This window comes from Chinchilla lanigera, unplaced genomic scaffold (assembly GCF_000276665.1).
Source record: "Chinchilla lanigera isolate Chin_1 unplaced genomic scaffold, ChiLan1.0 scaffold00006, whole genome shotgun sequence".
Lineage (NCBI taxonomy): Eukaryota > Metazoa > Chordata > Mammalia > Rodentia > Chinchillidae > Chinchilla > Chinchilla lanigera.
The window spans coordinates 36,170,276-36,177,829 of record NW_004955407.1 but is presented as its reverse complement, the minus strand read 5'-3'; the positions used below and the strand labels follow the sequence as shown (position 1 = coordinate 36,177,829).

At 46.2% G+C, this 7,554-nt stretch overlaps 1 protein-coding gene and 1 long non-coding RNA gene across 5 annotated transcripts in view; both read right to left on the bottom strand.

Annotated features, from left to right (window-relative positions):
- Window positions 1–2,518, bottom strand: part of Ttc3 (tetratricopeptide repeat domain 3) — a 131,939-nt gene extending 129,421 nt beyond the window's left edge. For 2 of the 4 annotated variants that reach the window (XM_013504664.1, XM_013504667.1), the window contains exon 1: window positions 2,066–2,518. The gene's annotated coding sequence lies outside the window, so the exon portion shown is untranslated. The remainder of the gene's footprint in view (window positions 1–2,065) is intronic. The other 2 variants (XM_013504668.1, XM_013504669.1) reach the window with 1 other exon arrangement.
- A 2,972-nt stretch (window positions 2,519–5,490) lies between these two features.
- Window positions 5,491–7,554, bottom strand: part of LOC102013691 — an 8,905-nt gene continuing 6,841 nt past the window's right edge. Inside the window, exon 5 of the long non-coding RNA XR_259615.2 lies at window positions 5,491–5,849. This is a non-coding gene — a long non-coding RNA (uncharacterized LOC102013691). The remainder of the gene's footprint in view (window positions 5,850–7,554) is intronic.

Sequence of the window (7,554 nt, the reverse complement as noted above, 5' to 3'; positions counted from 1 at the left end):
AGAGCTACCTGGAAATTGCCTGGACAAATCTCAGGGACAGAAAGAGGCTTGTGGCTTATTTGCTTTCCCTGCCCTCTGCCCCCCATAAACTGCTTCTCCTCTGCCACGCCACCCGGCCTTAGAGCCAGCTAACTATGGACTGAAACCTCTACAAACTGTGAGTCAAATAAACTTTTCCTCCTTTAAATTTGGGTGTCAGGTATTTTGTCTCAACAATGAAAAAAGTAACTAAACAGGGCCCGGGATAAGGCTCAACACCTGGCTTGGAAGTACAAGGACCTGAGTGTAATTGCCAGTAAAACAACAACAACAACAAAAAAAAAAAAAACAGTAACTAAAACAGAAAGTTCAAGCGCAGCCTGTGCAACTTCTCAAGACCCTCTCTCAAAAGAAAAAGGGCTGGGTGCGGGTGTGGCAGGCCACTTGTCCAGCACCACCACGCTCTGGATTGAATCCCTAGCACTGAAAAGCAAAAGTCCCTCCAGAGAGGCGTCGTCAGCAAAGGGCAGTGATGGGTTTCCTCTTCTTTCTCCTGAGGAACCTGGAATTCAAACCTTGGATTTCTGACTGAATAATCATGGGGAAAGGCTACATTTAGTGTCCGTGAGACACAAACATTTGTGTCCCCCTACTGCGGTACCAGAGCTGATACTTTCAGAGGATGTCGTGGTTACTTTTCTCTCATTGCTGAGACAAAATACCAACGCCCAAAATTAAGGAAGGAAAGGTTTATTTAGTTCACAGTTCGTGGAGGTTTCAGTCCTAATCACCCGGCTCTAAGGCAGGGTGGCGTGGCACAGGGGCAGCAGTTCAAGCCGCACAAGACAGCAAAAGCAGTAAGAACCAGAGGAGAGAGCGACCCTTTCCTCCTCCCTTACAGTGGATGCAGGCTACCTGCCAGAGGCTGGGGCTGTCTCGCACATCCTCTCCCTGCCCTCCTCTTGCACAGGATCAGGGTGTTTACAATTACCTTAGCTATGTATGCCTACATATTTTTTCCTTTCCTTCTTTCTTTTCTTTCCCTCATGCCAGGTATTCTTTCATACAGAGCAGTTTCTTTCCCTTTTGCAATATTTCTTGTACCTTTCAGATTTTATTCACTCTTTCAGCTTCTTACCCTAGGGAGACAATAACGTGTTTAATTATCTCCCTGGTGTAGGAACCTGAAAGAGTAAGTAAAACTCAGAAGGTACACTAGATGATATGAAAGGGAAAGAAACTGCTCAAAGGAAGGAACAACTGGGATGAGGGAAAGAAGAAAAAAGAAAGAAGTACTGCTGACGTCTGAGGGTATATTGCCAGGAACAGATAATGCTTAAAATGTATTATGTTCTGACCAGTTTTGCATGCTTGTATCTGCTAATTGGAGCAACTCATTTGAAGACAACAATATGCAATGGAACAACCCCGGTGAATTGCTACCATCCTGCCCAGTGAAACTCTGCATTATCTCTAATGTTTTATCTAATAGTTATTTTGCTATTCTCTTTAATGGTTGGAACAATCTTCCATTCTTGCATCTGGTAATCTGAGCAATATAGCTGAAGATAACAATATGGAATATAGCAACCATGGTTGATTCCCATCATTTTGTCTTGAAGCCCTGAATCACTCTTAATGTTCTCGCTTTGTTTTCTGTTTGTGATGTTGGTATGCTGCTATTATTCTTTTTTTTTTTTTTTCATTTACTACTCTCTTTAAAATAAAAATTTAAAAAGACAATACGGTGTTTACACACTGATTTATTTCACTTGTGAGTATGCTCTCTAGTTGCATCCATTTACCTGTAAAAGCTGCTTTTCCCTCTTTCCTTACGGCTGAGAAAATACCTCACTGTTGAAAAGTACATCGTTTTACCCACTCCTCAGCTGATGGGCATTCGGGCTGCTTCCAAGATTCAGCCAGGACAAACTGCGCGGCAGGAACATGCGCGCGCATCCACGGCTGAGGCATGACGCTTTCAGCGCTCCTGGGAAAACACCCACAAGGGCTCCTCCATCCCTCCCCGCCCCTGCACCAGCTCCCCGTGCTACCAGGAGAAAGCCTCTCGAACCGAGCGACTTACCGCGCAGCGGCGCACCCCCGGCAGTTCCGCAGGTCAGGGGTCCGCGGTGGGCGTCAGGATGTCCGCAGCGCTGGACACCTGTGCAGGCGCCTGGAGGGGGCCCTGGCTGCGTCGGGCCGCTGCCGGCGCCATCTGTCGCTGCAGCCCTTTACTCCGGGGTCTGCCACAGTGGTTTCATGGCGTTCCGCTCTTCAGCACCTTTCAAATATCCCTTGGCTTCTCCTCTGTAAGCGCGCTAGTGGTTGGATTTAGGGTCCATCTGGGTAAACCAGGCTCCTTGCCCCAAGCTGAGATTCGTAATGAACTCTCGCGTCCTCAAACACCGCTTTTCCTTACAAACGCCTGGTGCGCGGCATTCGGCAGTGGTGTCGCGGCAAGTAACGCAGCTGAGCAAAATCAGTTTTAATACGAGGGCGATGTCTGCAGCTCCCTCAGCAGTCAATTGCGCAGTGCTCAATGGCAGCAGCTCTGCATCCTGCAGGTGCCGGCGCCGCTGGCTCCGCCTCTTGCGTCACTGCGCCCGTGGGCGTCGCACTGCGCTTGCGCCCCTCGGCCGGGATGCGGAGCCTGGGCAGCCAATGGCACTGCCACCTGCCCGTGCGAGTGCGTGTGTGAAGCTAGGGCTTTTCTGTCCCAGGTACACATGTAAGTTTCCTATTTCATTATTCAGGCTCGGCTTACGCTATTTCGAAAAGCAGTGATGTTCAAGGGGGAGCCAGTGATACGCTCAGCACAGAAAGAGCGATCATGTCCTTGGTCCTTGGTCCTTGGTCCTTTTTCCTTGGTCCTTTTTGGGGTACCTGAAAGCACTCAGCAGAGAAAATACATACCTCTTGCCCTGTTAGATGTCACGTGTGCCCGGTCTGGGGTCCCACAACACTCGATGAAGTTGCGAACCGAAGGAAGAAATCGGGAGAGTCTCCCAGGAAATAAAAAAAAAGAGAGAGACTAGCTCCCGATGTCCGCACGGTGGCCACCGAGGCCTTCGCGAGGGGACACTTACTCTGCAGAGTCACAGTCGGCGCCGTCAGCCTGCAGGATTCCAAGGGTGACGGCCGGCCGGGGATTTAGCTCAGTGGCGCAGCTCCTGTCTCGAAAGCTCAACGTCCTGAGTTCAATTCCCAGTACCAAAAAAAAAAAACACCAGAAAGAAATGTGAGTCAAATTTGGCTAATCAGCTAATAACCCAATAGGGGAACCAGTCATGTAGGCGGGATATATGGAAAGAAAAAAAGCATTTTGGGGAAGGGATTGGTTTAGAGCCCTGGTAGCCCACCTAGGCGACTAATGCCTGTCTGGACGTACTGGAGCAATTAGACCAAGTGGGGTCTTTAGTCATGTAAAAAAAAATTTCTTTTGGTCTTTTTTTTTTTTTTTTTTTTTTTTAGATTGGATCTCGTTATGCAGTTCAGGCTGCCTGTAGCTCACTTTGTAGCCCAGGCTGTTCTTCAACTTTGAAAGACCCTCCTGCATCAGCCTCCTGAGTGCACACATTAAGAGCGTGCACCATCACGCCCGGCAAGACGCCTTATTAACCGAACCCCTGCACCCCGAATCACAGCCGCTCTTGGCTTTTCATGGACAGACTCCACGGTTCTCCCCTAAGGTTTTTGTGGTAGCTTTCGGTGCTTCCAGGTCCCAGGATGACCTCACCTCCGCCCGTGAGCCGGACCGTCCAACTAGAGATCCGCTCCCCAAGAGTTCTTTGACCTCAGCCTGCCTGGGGGTCTCAGATGTGCCTCCGGTTTCCCTAAAAATGGTTATTCCTCCCGTGCAATTGAAACTAGGGCCGGGGATGGAGCTCCGGGCGCGGTACAGGTTTGAATAAGGGCCAGTTCTACCTCCGGTACCAAAAGTCCACCAAAACCAAGCACCTTGATGCTGTGCTTGCCTTAGCATCGCGGTATGTTACTGTGGTATAAGACCGGCCTCTGGTGTGCCTACGGGTGTGCCTACGGATGACTGACGGATGACTGACATCTAGAGCCGCCAACAGACGGACGCATCCACCCCGGCTGCAGGGAACCAAGGAATAGGTTCGGAAATTTGACTTAATGAATGCGGAAAGACGAAGGCCCCATGGCTGCGCTTAGCAGTTCAGGGTGCCTGGAACTCACTTTGTAGCTCAGGCTGGCCTCAAACTGGCAAGGATCCTTCCTGCCTCAGCCTCCGAGTGCTGGGGTTACAGGTGTGCGCCAACACGCCGAGCATCCTCCGTTCAGCCTTCTAACAGAAGCGCGCATCCGGGAAGGTGTGACTCCATCCCTGCGTCGCCATTTTGGATTCTTCACCTGGGAGCCAGAGGACCGCCAAGCCCGTAAGTTTGTTTACTTCCTTACATAAATACACCTGTCTGCAGACTTTCCTCCTTTTTGAGATAGGGTCTTGCTAAACAGAGCTCGTCAAACATAACAGAGAGCATAATATGACTGCATTTATAAGAAATACCGAGAGCCAGACATGGTGGTGCACGCCAGCACCGCGGAGGCTGAGGCAGGAGGAAGAGTTCCAGGTCAGGCTGGGCTACCGAGGGAGTGCCTATCTAAAAAAAAAAAAAAAAAAGGCCCCAAAGGACAAATTGATAGCAGTAGAAAGCAAAACAGTCGTTCAGTGCTGGGACACAGAATAAAGGAACTGATACATGTGTACCTTTATTTATAGCAGCACAGTTTCTCTTAGCTAGATTTTGGAAACAACCCAAATGCCGATCAACCGAGGAATGGATAAAAAGATATGGTCTTTTTATACAATGGAGTGCTACTCAGCCTTAAAGAAGGACGCACTGGCAGCTGCTGGGCAGCGGGCCCGGGCACCCACGGCCGCTCCCTTCCCCGCTGCAGTCAGAGGCGCGGCATATGCTGGGTCACACGATGCCGAACTCATTGGTAAGCACATTACAGAACGAAAGGGCGTGCCAGTGGAGATTACTGTCAGTTACTGAGGAGGGTTACACAACGGCTGCCAGTGCCCAGCAGAAGGAATACCTTTTTTTTTTTTTGGTACCAGGAATCAAACTCAGGACTTTGTGCTTGCCAGGCAGGCACTGGTGCCGCTGAGCTATATCCCGGCCCAGAAATAAATTCTTTTTTTAATTTTCTTTTAAAGAGAGTAGTAAAAGAAAGAAAGAAAGAAAAAGAGCGATACCAGCATACCAACATCACAAACATAAACAAAACAAAGCAAGCATATTCAAAGCCCTACAGGGATTCAAAACAAAACGATGGGAATCAACAGTGGTTGTTATATTCCATATTGTTACCTTCAACTACGTTGCTCAGATTACCAGATGCAAGAATGGAAGTTTGTTCAAACCATTAAAGAGAATACCAAAATAATTATTAGATACATTAGAGGTAATACAGTTTCACTAGACAAGATGGTAGGAATTCACCAATGGCTGTTCCACTGTATATTGTTGTCTTCAGATGAGTTGCTAGATTATCACCGGCAATAAATTCTTGATGGACGGGTTTCCAAGAAATCAAGACAACCTTCACGGTTGGAACAAGGCCGTGGATGGCACAGCAGGCGGAGCTTTTCTCTGTGTTCCGAGTGTAAGAATGAGACCTGTACTGAAGGATGCTGGAGAGGGGAAACCGTCGCTGTAGACGGGATGAGAGCCGAGAGCTGGGCCCAGGACAGCCGGACTCACCTTCACTCCGCACGGCCGGCTCCTGACTGAGGTGAAGAACTGGGCAGAGTCCAGAAAATAGATGCATCCGGATGTGGGGAGGAGTGTTGGATGAAGTCCTGAGGATTTCTCACAAGGAGGCTGACTCTGAACCTGAAAGCACCCTTGGAATCATGCTTGAACAATGCTTTGATAGCTGCTGTCCAGCCCCTTTTTAGGGCAGTTTTACTCTTTCAAAATTACATCTCAAATAATGGCTACAAAATATGTAGTAAGACAAAAAATACAGAGTAACACATTAATTTTTTTTTTTTTTTTTTTTTGGTCACAGGAGTAGACAATGAATTCAGGTGTAACTTCATCTTAATTATTACGGTGCTCAGCTAGTTCTTTGTTTTATTAGAAAGACTGCTCCTTTTATAGTTTGTGCCTTCTGTGAGCATGTTATATCCCTTTAATAGTTACACCATGACGACTGGGCATGGTGGGCACACATATAATCCCAGTACTCAGGAGTCTGAGGCAGGAGGATTGCTGCAAGTTCAGAGCCAACCTGGGCTACATCATGAATTTAAGGGCAGCCTAAACTACATAGTGAGAGCCTGCCTAAAAAATAAAATAAAACAAAACAAAAAATGTGATTATCACATGTTAGAATTAGGGATTCCCACTTCCTTTTCTTGCAGATTTCAAATTCTAACCTCTTAAGTGAATTGTGGACCAAATTTTACAAGAACTTTTTGTGTAGTCAGCTCTTACATAAGGTGTTTGGTAAACAAACCTAGAAAATGGATTGCTAGCAATGTTTTAATATTTTCCAGGGGCTGTGAATTATAGCTCAGTGGCACAGTGCTTGCCTGGCAAGTGCAAGGTCCCGAGTTCAATTCCTGGTACAAAAACACAATTTATCAAATAACTGACCATTTCCTTAGAAAGATAAAACTTAGGTTACTACAGCTTGTGCAAAGTTGTATGACAGGCCATGGTCTTTGCTTCTAAGGTTTGGGATGGGGTCAGAGGATTCAGAGCCTGACAGCATTGTCAGCTTTATTATGCCTTAATCAGAAGGTGTGGGGAAAGGCTCACATGCAGTAACTGTGATCCTTTTGCTCTGTTACAGAGTGTTATTCATGATTAAACTGGTAACAGAATTTGTAGAAGTACAACCTGGAAATGCACGTGCTAGATGTATGCTGAAATGATTTCTTGAGTTAGTAACAACTTAGGGTCTTTTGTTTGTTTCCTACACTAAATGTAGGGTTAGGGTAAAATTACAAAAGGCAATCTAGTGATTACATTTCCCATCTGTACATTATCTTCTGGAGTACTTTTTTCATAGTTACTTGATTAAGAAGATTTAAAAATCATTGCACTATGGTCAGAAAAATATAAGTATCTCTTTTTATGTTCAGAAAAAAAGGATGAACTGGAGATTTTTATAGGTAAACAGATACAACTTGAGATCATACTCATAAGTGAGATAAATCACACTCACGTGTAAACATATTGTCTCCCTAGTGTGAGAAATTGAAAGAGTAAATAAGATCTAAAATGCATAACAGATATTGCAAAATGGGAAGAAACTTTAAAAGTAAGGAGGAACTGATATGGGAGAAAGGAAAAAACATGGAAGGGAAAAGCAAAAAATATATATATGTATCTGCACAGAAGATACTTTAGATAGTTACACCACTAATTTCTCTCAGTCAATTCAAAAGAAAGGTTTGTGTTAATATTGTTTAGACAATGAAATGGCTATGTCTTATACTCTGAGTAACTAATTTAAAGATCACAATACGCAGTGTAGGGGCTGGGGATTTAGCTCAGCGGCAAAAGCGCCTGCCTGGCAAGCGCAAGG